The following is a 13,346-nucleotide window of genomic DNA, read 5'->3' on the forward strand; positions in this document are numbered from 1 at the left end:
ATGACACCGAAATTATAGGAAAAGTCGGACATGAATAAAGCTAATACTAGTCCAGCCAAAACTCGAACATCAATAATATTGTTTAATTTTTCCACAATATACAAATTCTAATGGCTGGTGAAGCAAGATATATAAAGAAATCACAGCTTAGGCAGAGTTACACATATATAATAAACTAATTATGAAAACAAAGAACTCAAAAATAATGAAAGGGGTATTACTAGCTAATACCCATCAACAAAATGCTAACATAAAGAGATTAAAACACAGCTAAAACACATACAGGACTAAGAATACATAAACCGAACAAAACTAGAAATTAACGGGAAACAAAGTTAATGAGAGAATTTACCTCTTTTCGGGCAGCGAACCGGACAATGAGTTTGACGGATGCGATTCCACCTCTTCAACTCGAACATCCGCAAAAAAAAATGTTTTAAAATTTTAAACTACGAAACCAAGAATTCCCAAAATTTCAAGATACTCTTTGGTCTCTAAAATCCCTCCCCTTTGAATAGTGAGAAGAAAGCCTATTTATAGGGCCTAGAATCTCTTAAATGTGGAAAGATTTTCGATGTGGGATTTTGCGAAATTTCAAAATCCCTGAGATGCAAACACCTGGCTTCGTACGAGAGTTCGTGTACGGAGATGGGCACGTCGCGAGGAGAGAGGGAAAAGGAATCGCGTCGCTGCTAGGCTCGGGCTAGCGTCTGGACTGCTGGCTCGTTTTCTGGGTTTTTGCAGCATTTTTGGGTGGGTTCGTGTAGCTGTACGCAAGGAACAAGAACGAAGAAAACGTGCAGGCGTTGTACGCATCGGTGTGTACTCTTGTATATTGGAGATTTGGGTCAATTTGGCTGGAATTTGGAGAAAAGAATGGGCCTCAGAGTTTTTGTTAAGAATAGGGGCTGCTGGAACGTGAATTGGGCTGAGGTAAGGGATAAAAAGGCCTAATATATGGTTGATTAAAAAAATAAAATAAAATAAAATGAGGTAAACAATGGGGTAGATTTGTAATATGAATTGAGAAATTAGGCAAATTGAGTTTAATTAGTGGATTCGGCTAAAACTTAAATAAGATGAATTCATTTCAATTAATTAGCAAGCTTTTTTAATCTTAACGAAATAAAATAATTAACTTAACTATAAACTAATTCACTCAAAAGATATAAACTATTAATTAACTAAACTAATTAACCAAGTATTTAACCAAAATTAAAATCTTTTAGGAGGATTTTCAGTTATTCATAAAAATTAATAATTATATAGAAACATATATATTATTTAATTTTTATAAAAGTGACAAAATAACTTTTAAGATACCTTGAAAAACATTTTGAATTTTATAAAGTCAATTATTCCAAATCATTCGAAATTTAAGAAGCTCGAAAGTTAATTCATATCGTGGAGGGTCAAAATTGGGTGTCAACAGAAGGTACTTGTCCTTCTTGTTGGACCTTGCCTTCAACTCCATGACCTTCTTGGACAAGACATCCAGCTGAGTCAACAATGAGCCCCATTCTTAGTCTTTTTTCGTTTCCTTATTGGCTTTAATCATGCCATCAAGGAGTTGGGCTAATACTTTGTAGGGTTGTTGTATCAAACAACCTACAAAAACTTGATCAACAACGCTTCTATTTTTAGGGCTATGACCTCTATAGAAGCATTCCAGTAGCAATTTATTTGGCATTTCATGAGCTGGGCACTGCTGCAGTAATGCCTTAAATCTCGGACACATCTCACGGATAGTCTAACCCCCCCCCCCCCAATTGCTTGAACGTTAGGAGGTTATTCCTAAGATTAAAAGATCTCAAAAGGGGAAGTCCATTTGGTCACCATTCACAGTCATTTTTCCTGTTTCAACACAAACAAGCAAAACAAAACTAAAAATTAAGTAAGTATCACTATAACTAACAAGAACAAAATTCAACTTAACTAAAAATTCTCAAGCAACACCACTCCCCGGCAGCGGCTCCATTTTGATAAAGATTACGCTATCAAAGATACTTCATCCAATACTAAGCATCAGCGATTGTTCAGTAGTAATATAACCCAACTAGTGAGTTGGGGTCGAGTCCCAAGGGAGTGGTTCGTACTCAAGAATCAATAGAAAAACATAAATATGCTCAAGTCAATCATAGATAAAAATATTTACGAAGAAAAACATGGTTTAAATTATAGGTGACACAAGTGTCAAATATAAAGGGGGTTTGTTTGTACTATCAACTAAAACAACAAATAACACGAAAATACGAATATAGAGATGGGATTCTTGGGATGTGATTGGATTATGAGTCAAGGTAAACAATCGGGTAATTGCAATTAATAGTAAACAGCTGCAAATCAGTGAATAAGCTAGACTTTAGTGGGGTAAACTTTCTCTCGAACAATTTACCCCGAATCAAACTGGTTTCTCTCGAACACCAATAAGCAGCAATGAAGCACAGTCTTCGCTTTAGTCCATTCACTCTCTCGAGCCGAATGTGTGGAAAAGGGTTTAGGATTCACTCTCTCGAGCTGAACCCATGCAACCCAATACCCACAGACCATCGATTCAGTAATTTTTGTTTTAAAACCTCTCTCTCAAGCAAGCCAAAAATACGAAGTTAAGATTGTATTTGCAACTACAACCCATTAAATTCAACCACAATTACTGAACGAAATCACTTTGAAACAGCAAATAAACAATCAATTAACAATACCCAACAGTTATATCAACCCATAATCACACCCAAAGAATTAGGGGTTTTAGCTAGATATAGTAAAAAGGTAAAAATCATTACCGATTTGTGTTTCCATCAATTGGATAGGATTGATATAGTCTTTACAAAGGTCTAAGATGAAGTATCTTCAACATCCACTTCTAATTTCTTCGAAATGGAAATCTTCAAATCTTCAAAGCCAAGGAAATATTGTCTCTCTATTTAGTTCTAAGCTCTAAACTTCAAGAACTGAATAATAATATGATTCCACACAAAATCAGCTACTAAGCTAAAAATTTAAACAAGTATTTATAGTTGTCAAAAAGTATGTTGCGAAGGTCCAGTCGACGCAGTAAGTCGGGATCACCGATCCACTCGGCGATCCGCCCTTTGGTTAATTCCATTGCCTTTTTGCTTTGGCCTTCAGCATCTTTAAGTTCTGTAACTTTGGGCAATATGGCACTGCATTGCGAAACCGTTCAGCAACTCACCGACTGCTCATTTCTATCGCCGACTTGATTTTCTCCTTCAGAGATTGTTACACTGGAACATTATGTGAGGCCAAGGTCATTCGACGACTCACCTAATGAGTTAGGCGATCCTCAGGCCTTCTTTTCTTCGTTCTTTCAGCTGCCTTGTTCCTCTTTGCTTAATAGTGTCCATGCTTTGTTCCGAAATCCAAATACCTAAAATTCAAGGATTTACATCAGTTATTGGTACAAAATATGCATTTGAGGACACTAAATCTATTCAAATAAAGCCCTAAATTAGTCCAAATCGTGGACTCATCACATGTCCTTAGCTTCCGGACATCGTGATCAAGAATTTCAATCGGTTCTTTCTCACACCGAAGGTCTTGTTTAACAACATTGCATCTCGTTTTATGATATAATTCTCGTCCCCAGCCAACCAATTGAATACCTATACATGCTCACAAACAATGCCTAAATGAAGTCATCACAATACTCGAGTGATAATTATTGTTGTAGGTACACTTAGCTTACCACAAAGCTATTCTCAATAACCACCAAAGTTGATCGTACACATGTCTGCAACATGTTATCAAGGCTTTGACACAAACATCAGGACAAATCCTTTCTCACATAACCATGATGAAATCCAAAATCAAAACTCGCCACAATTAGAGGTGAACCTGAACTAACCAACACACAATCATAATACCCAACCAATCATAGTTCTTATCAATATCTCCATCTCACAACCCAATTTTCCATGAGCTTAAGTTATAAACATTTGATCTTTAAACATCAGATATGCATCGAGGGATATGTCCAAGCATACAAGCCCTCTAACCCCACTATTGAATATTGGATTTAGCAATTGTAGATTACCTCTTAAGAACAGTAGAAGTGGACCCAATGATCCTCACATTCAACCACACATCATCGATATGTGACCTCGACGACAAGATGAATATTAAGATTGTCGGACAACCATAATTTCGCATAGTAGCTTTTCTATAATTCTCATAAGCAAGGTGGTACATGTAGAACCACTAAATAATTTAACAACTCCAATACAACACCAAATATGTCATTTGAAGTAACCCAATCTTCCCACTCCATCAAGGGAACATCGCAGGGTTGGTACCCATGATCCACCCACAAAAGTGAAAACACACGTAATTATAGCTAGTGAAACATACTCACTACCGTGTACAATGGTCACATAAGCATTTCACGGAATAACACTATAGATTTCCTATGAAGAGTCGATACCAGCCATTTCCATTCACTTGACTCTATATACTCTTCACATCCTTCCACTGAAGCTCACACTCTCAATACTAACAACCATCAGAACCACTCCGACCACTTACCTTACTCTAAACCAACATTTTTTAAATGAAAACCTTTCTTAGGTACTTAACAATCAATACTAATAAACTTTACGACTCAACCCAGGTGTAAGCCTTTTCAAATGCTCAATACTGGATACAATTGATCATTTCTCACCTTTCAAATTCATATCTTGACAAAATATATCACCATGAATGTTGATTTACAATGACAAATCTGAATTGTAAATTCAACCGTATAACACAATCCCCTTTATATTAATATTAGCTTATACCTTGAAGATTTTTATGAAATCCTGGATCTTCGCTTGTCATTGATCGCATCTTCATCGATCTTACAATATCTTTTCGCTAAAATTTCAATCGTATTCATTACTAAACTCAAACAAAACAAAGCACTTATCATCATACTCGAGCTAATGTCTATACACTCATTTCTCAAGTCCTTTCCAATAGTTTTTAACTAACCTGGCAGACTTGTAACACTACTACCTAGCCACAACAAAACAAATGAAATCACGCGTTTCTGAACCCAATTATCTACCCCTCTGAATATATCTCTTTTGCCTTTGCAATCAAATAAAATATTCCTGCTCTCGCCTCTCTCTAAAGGCCGTACTACATCCCACTATTTTTCTTCATAATGACTCTAGATCTTTAATTTCTATTCGAATGGTGTCCCACCATCTCTTAAAACTTTCCATACAGCCACGTTACTCACCAAATATTAGAAAACCATAACCTTAGATACTCGCAAGTCGTAATTACTATACAAAAAACTCGCTTAACCAACAATTCTATTATATAGTTGCATCCCATCACAATCTATCACGAACTCTTATTACCATTACATTCAGTCAGCCTTGACTATCACTACGAAGCCAACCTTTCATCAACACGACACCTAAAACTCAGGTATACTCATCCAATTCAAAGGACTAACCCAATTTATATGCATTTTCTTACTAAAATACTACAATTTCCTTCACCCAAGTATACTCATTGGGACATTTCTTATCCATAAGCATGTCATTTCAGTATCAATCCACTTATTTATGGCTTAAGATAAAATCACCAGTCCTCATACTACCTTCCTTCTTCTTAACAAACAAGACAGGAGCACCACACAAGAAAACACTAGGACGGATGAAACTTTTATCAAGAAGCTCTTGGTTTTGAGCCTTAAGCTCTCTTAATTCTGTTGGAGCCATACGATACAGAAGGATAGAAATAGGGCGAGTGCCAGTTTCCAAGTCAATGCAGAAATCTATATCTCTATCTGGAGGCATACCAGGCAAATCCGTAGGAAACACTTCCTTAAAACTCAAACACCACAGGAATAGACTCAATAGAGGGAGACTCAATCTCAACATCCCAAACATGAGCCAAATAAGCCAAACAATCCTGTTTTACTAGTTTCCTAGCCCGAATAGAGGATATGATCTTAGCTAGCTTAGGTTTGTACACACCTTACCACTCTAATATTTCCCTACCGGGGATCTCTAGAGTTACCGACTTAGTATTACAATTAAGCTCGGTATAATAGGGAGACAACCAAGTCATGCCTAAGATTATATCAAGTCAGTCATATCCAGCATAACCAAATCAACCCAAATCTAAAAATCCTAAACACAACAGGACAACATGATATACATGGGTGACTATGATTAACTCTTCAACTAGTGTAGAAACATGGATGGGGGCATCAAGTATATCACAAACCACAACAAATTCCAAGGCAATTGAACTGACACATACGAATAAGTAGAACCCGGATCAAACAAACCAATAGACATCCGGACACAGACAAGAGTGGCTCTTATGACCACTGCATCACACCCTCAAACTCCGTCTTACCCAGAAAAACATAAAACTGAGCTCTGTCCTCTTGATAGGCAACCTTCTTGCCTGGCTGCACTACTCCTCTACCTACATTACCATTTACCCGGCCTCCACGGCCTCGCCAATTTCTTCCTCATATGCCCAGGTTCTCCACAATTTTAACACACCTTAAACTTCTATTCGATTGTTGAACACTAAATTAGATCGCGGGGGTTAGTTCGGGTACGATTCGGGGTCCATAATTGTGACTAGGGGAAAACAGGGGAGACAGGGATGAGATTCTGTCTCACCCTGTCCTACTTTGGCGGGAGAAATCCTGCACTGGCGATCTCGTCGTGGCGGGGGAAATCCCGCCCCAGTGGCCCTGACGGAAATAGAACCCCTACCAATAAATTTGTGGGTTCCTCTCTTTTCTTAATTCTCTCAAAGGTCCCCAGCTATAACACAAGCATTTTTAGAGTACTCCCCTTAGCTAGGATAGTCGTTGGCTACCCCCCCCCCTCCGGTCAACCCAACGAAGTACACACTTTAGAATATTTTTACATCGTTTTAACACTACCACACACATATCCCCAGGATATACCCAGACTCTCACACGATTATCAGTTGATCGCAACGCACGTCCAGATTTCTCACTTACGAACCACATCATAATTTATCTAGACCCTTGCACCTAATCTCGTGATGACTTTCTTTTCACAACAAGTTTCACGACACTCAATCAGTTACAGCTTGCATATAAGTCCAAATTCTTTAATTAGTTCATTCCATAGGCGACCATTACTGATCATATATGCCTTATACGGCCCCTAAGGTCATATACCAATTGGAACCTTCTCAATTTCAATTAACTTATGTGTGTCCCTTCAACCAGGACTACGGCGTCTAGTTCACTTCGTTGAGATACCAATTGGAATTGGGAGATACCAATTGGAATTGAGAGATACCAATTGGACTCAACTCATACCACAAGCGACAATAGTAGCTAGCGCGCCCCACAAAAATGCTAATTTCAATCATAGAACTTGGTCAAACCCAATTCTTAACCGCCTCAATCTTTAACTGATGGTAAACAGACCTTAAATCAATCTTAGATAAAACTGATGCACCTTGCAATTGGTCAAAAAGGTCATCTATTCGAGGCAATGGATACTTGTTCTGAATGGTGACCTTACTCAATTGTCGGTAGTCTATACACATCCTCTCTTGCTAGTGATGGTGTTACCACTTTTGTTGCTCTAGTTCAGACCATAGAGTGAATAAGGAAAGATACCAATGTGTATAACCCAGCTACCAATTGGATTCAAGTCATAGCACGAAGGGATAGAAAGAAGTGAGTTTTCCCTAAAGTCCTATTGCCTCTCGAAGAAAAGTACGGACGTCATCGTACCGTTCCGCAAGAATTTACTAGACTCATTTTGATATAATGAGATCAACGAATCTAGGGCTCTGATACCAACTTTGTCACGATCCAAACCGTCGTGATTGGCACCCACACTAACCCTCCGGTGGGAGAACTATTACTACAACCCAAACTAATAAATTTTATGAAAACTAAGGCATTTAAAGATAAATAAGTAAGTTTAAATGACAATAAAAATTGAGTCCTCATAAACTTCAAGGTTTTAACAAAGAACTAACCAAACTAATACGGAAGAACAACCCCAAGAACTTGAAAGTCATTGTACCAAAACTCTACAAACGACAAGTCTAAGAACAAGGGGTATAACCCCAAAACTAAACAAACATCTTAACAAATAGTCTGAGTCCGAAAAGAGTGGACTTAAACAAGAAAGATCCATGGCAGCCTGAAAGAACTGGCTCACCCTTGAATCTGATCACGCTCAATAGTCACCTAGCTGAGGTCTATCAATAGCCACCTGAAGATGCCATGTACTCAACAAAGAAAGAGCAAATGCAATATCAGTACACAACCACAATACACTGGTAGGATCACGCGGCTATCCCATTAAGTGCAACATACATAAGTCATTACAATAATATAATAACATGCATACACAAAATATACACAATATTGATATCATTTACGAACAATGAAAAATTTCACATTTATCAAGATATACAGTTATGTCAAATCAATGGTCCTCTCATGGAACCCACACCCAAATTGTTAGCATACCGGAATGTGGTATCCGATCCAATATTTATGCCGGAACATGGCAACCGATCACATGTTTATGCCAGAACGTGGCAACCGATCCCATGTTAGTGTTGTCGAAATGCAACACTCGATCCATTCAACAAACCACAATCATAATCACAATGTATATTCTCACAATCATACAACAAGAGGTGATTCATGGCATACAATTATTCATCTATCCTCATCCACAAGTAGTGTGATAAATAGTGCAACATTCGCATACATACTCGTATTATAATGAAGCAAGAACAAACATATATCACACAATCATGAAATCACAACCATCACCTACCTCGAATCCAAGCTTGAATCCCCTAAGGTACTTGAACCTTCCTTTCCGAATTCTTCTCGCTTGTTCGTGGTCTAAAAATATACAATTAACGCAAGGATCAACAATCAAAGGTCTAATTATCCGGATTATAACAAATCTAATAACCCTAGACCAAACCCAAGATCCTAATACCAAATTTAGGGATTTTTCCACCATTAATTTCAGATCAAAACCCTTCCCCCATAATAATTACCTACGAATTACATTCTACGGATCAAAAAATGGATTCGGGGAGTGAAAACCTTACCTTTAGCCTCAAGAATGGTGGAAAACTGTCACGAAAACCCCTATGGTTGTTCCTTAGCTCTCAAAGTCGAAAAGTGCAGAATAAAACATTTTTGGGGTTTTATTTCCGACTTAAGTCGCGACTGTCCCGCTACAGCGAGACCCATCCCGCTATAGCGGCAGTAATCCCACTACGACAGCATGCATGGAGACAGAATGCTCGAATTTGAATTCCAAGCCCCCATTTCACAACACAGCTTCAACCCTTAACATTCAAAAAACCACCCATTCACGCTAAGATCATTTTCAGTAGTTCTACTCGCTCGAATTCAATTCTGTAAAGTCGTACGGGCTCCTTAACGTCTTAGCTATCTATTAATGTAATCAAAACCATAATTAAATAACCCAGTTGTTACCAGATTTCCCTAGACTTTACTGTCTTCGATTTCGTCCAAATCTGGACTAGGTTAGGAAATTCCAAGTTACTACAAAAAATTTTCTGACCCCAATTCTTTCTCCATTGGCTTTTCCCTAACGACGGAATTAGGTCATTACATTCACACATTAAGTATACCAATAAATAGAGGAGTAGTAATTGATATATTTATTTTTTGTACAATAATAAGTAAGTAGAAAAATATGAAAAATTGTCAAAAAAAAAAGAGGAAAAAAGATAAATAGAATCTTTGGCCAAAGAGAGGTGCAACTTCACTCCTCTAACATCTAGTTTATATTATATATAGATTTTTTAAGTACAACAATATGTAATAGCTATGAGAAATGTACCATAGATAATATACCTTTCAAGCATGACAAAATTTAGAATATTGAAATCAAAACAATACATTAATGAATCTTTAAATTATTGGAAACATTCAAACTTTATACTAATATGATTATCTCTCTTGATGAATCTTTCAACATAATTAAACTTCCTTTTTCATTTTGATGATCTTGTACTAAATTAATGTGAACATCTCTTTATAATGAATCTTTGAAGAATATATCTTTGATCTTCATCAAAGTGAAGAACATATCATGTCACTATCTTTTCTATGATTTCTTATGGAAAAGATGAAGAATAATTTATTTAAAAAAAAAAAAACTACATTATTAGAAAGAAAGAATGAGAAAAAAACTACACTAATAGAAAGAAAGAATGAGAAAAAAAACTATACTAATAGAAAGAAAGAATGAGAAAATGCAAAAATGAATATTCAACATCTCCATGGATGATTGTAATTTATAGATTTGATAATCCATAAGAATAAGTTGAAGAGACATGTTATTTAAGTAGAGAATATGAATAGATGGAGGTTTTTTGTAACTCATTAGATAAAATTAGAATAGTAAATAGGATTAGTTATTTTTATTTAATAAATAAAATATTCAATGAAAAGAATTAAGAAAAAAATCTCAAAAAAAGGAGAAAAAAGATAAATATGAATGGAGGCCATAGAGGGGTGCCACATCACATTTTCTATGTTTCTCCTTTATATTATATATAGATTAGGACATTAAATACATTAATCGTTATGCATTGATTTTATTTGTAAAAATAAATAAATGACCGAGAAATATAAGGGGTAAAATCATAAAAATAAGAAAAAAGATAAATAACTTGATTGCGTAAGATACATGCATAATACATAAACATGAGCCTTAACTTAGCTTCAGTGGACAACTATGACCTCCAACTTTGAGTATGCACAAGTAGACACTTAAATTTATATAAAATTGAACAAGTAGACACATGTGTCCTACATGGCATAATACACCTAGAACACCACGCAAGATACAAAATTGTCATGTAGGGTGTCATGTAGGACGAATGTGTCTGTTTGTTCAATTTTATACAAGTTTAAGTGTCTACTTGTGCACACCCAAAGTTAGAGGTCTGCCCGCTGACACCAATTTAAGGGTCATGTTTATGTTTTATACCTAAGATACGTGTCATAATACAATCTCAAAGACCATAATTAAATAACATATAGACATGTATATTCATAATTATGTAGCTAATACATATAAAAATAACCTATATTATTATATTCACAAAGTAATAAAAATGAAAGAAAAAACTTATAAATGCATTTCAGACAAGAAAAGAATAGCGACAAAAACAAATTGTTACATGTGTAAACGAATAAGAAATGATATCATATAATAATTTACTTCATCTTTGATTTTATTTGAGAGAAAAATCAAAATATAACTTATTCTCATAATTCTTTTGGTTGAAATAAGATAATTATATTAATTATGATTTTTAATAAAAAGTAGAATTATAGAGGACCAAATGACTAATGTTGTCAATATGTGTAGCTAAGTTACTATTACAAGTCAAAGTAGAACAAAAAAATCTCTAGTAAAAGTAATTCCTAATTATGCTTCAAGAAATAGTCTTCTAAGACTTCCTTTGTAAGTAGATCCACCACCATGTTCCACTCTCTAAAGCTATGTCAAAAGCTCTCATCATATGCTATCAATTATTTTTAACACAATTAACAATAAATAAAATAAAATATTTAATTATAATAATATAAAACACTAGAAAAATATAAACAATTGTTAATATGGTATTGTTCTATGTATAGTATTTATAGTATTTATATTCTTATCATGCCAAATAAAAAAATATTTACATCAAAAAGGGAAAGAAATCTAAACTACAATTGTAAGTTATGAAATTATTAAGACTAAAAATTGAAGGGTATGAGTTATGAGTAGTTACTCTTTATGAATATATTAAACTAGTAAAATTATCCGCGCCTCGGGCGAGAATTTAATATTACAGAATTTATAAAACAATACTTAAAACTTATGTGTCATTAAAATTAAAATACTATATTATCTTACATGCAAGATAACGTAGTAACAAACATTAATAATGCAAACGAAAATGATAATTATAACATCTTATCATTTATCTTTCAATCAATTATATTTAATTTGATTTTATAATTTATCCTTTTGCTTCCAGGGAGTGTTACTATTTGATATTTTTGGAGATTCAAATGAACATCAACCTGAGATATTACATTTTCTAATAAATAAATAATCGTTAGTGAAGGGATAAATAAATTTAAAAAGGTTGAAAAAAGTGAATATATATTCTAATTTTAATGTGTAGAAAGTTCAGTCATACCTTTTGGTTTACATATATCATTTTAAAGTTCCCCCATTTAAATGTATCATAAGAAATTATTAAAATGGAAAATTAAACGAAGATTGTATCATATTAGACAACAATTCAACTTATTATATATACGGGAAAAATATTACACAAAAAATATTCAGTTTGTTTGGGTACTTTTTAGAAATCAGCATACCAGAGTGATGAAGTTCAATTTGAAACTACACTTCTATTTCAATCGCAGTGTCGAGAAACACATCTATTACTTCAAGAAAAGTATTTACAACTTGCAGTAAACTTGAGAATCTATCCATACTTCATATTGAATATGAACAATTAATTTATTGGATAGTTATCTATGTCTTTGGGATTAAAAGAGGCTCCAGTCTAGTCATATTCCTCCATAGGTCATCCAACACAACATCCTTGAAGCCATGTCAAAAGTTTATTAATTCTTGTCTTCTTTTCTTGGTTCACTTCGTACACAAGGCACGATAAGGTTTTTAAGGTCTTTATGTCCTTACCATGACATACCAAATTTGAATTATGTCTTCAAGAGATGTTGTATAGATTTTTAAGGAATTTTTTTTATTGTACCTTCAACAATTCCTGTAGAGAAAACGTGTGTGAAACTTATAACAATAACTTTGCAGAAACATAATGTCACGATCCGAGCCTACACCCTGGACTTGGACAACACTCGAGAACCATTATTGGTCCCCATCGAACCCTCATCTTGGCTGACTACAAGCGGAAGACTAACTCAGGCATACACATAAGCATCAAATTGAAAGAAACGTTTAAAAATAGTTTACTGAATCTCAAAACTTTGTTGAATATACTGAGTATGAAACATAAGTTTTAAATAAAATATTTGAAACTGAAAGATTCTCCAAAATTGTCTATCTATGAAGCCTCTACTATACAAAAATGAGTGTTGGGACAAAACCCATAACTCCTCAAAAGAACTACTACTAGCAACTTATAAAACTGGAGTCCTCCGAAAGCAAGGAGACTTCACTCGAAAGTTGACGAGCGGATGAAGTGTTCTCAACAAACTCTTGTTGAGGTACCTAAGAACCTGTATTTGCATCATTGAAAGATGCAGGTTGAATGACATCAGTACA

The sequence above is a fragment of the Solanum verrucosum genome, unplaced genomic scaffold, assembly GCF_900185275.1.
Source record: "Solanum verrucosum unplaced genomic scaffold, falcon-dt-bn FXZP01000181.1, whole genome shotgun sequence".
Classification (NCBI taxonomy): domain Eukaryota; kingdom Viridiplantae; phylum Streptophyta; class Magnoliopsida; order Solanales; family Solanaceae; genus Solanum; species Solanum verrucosum.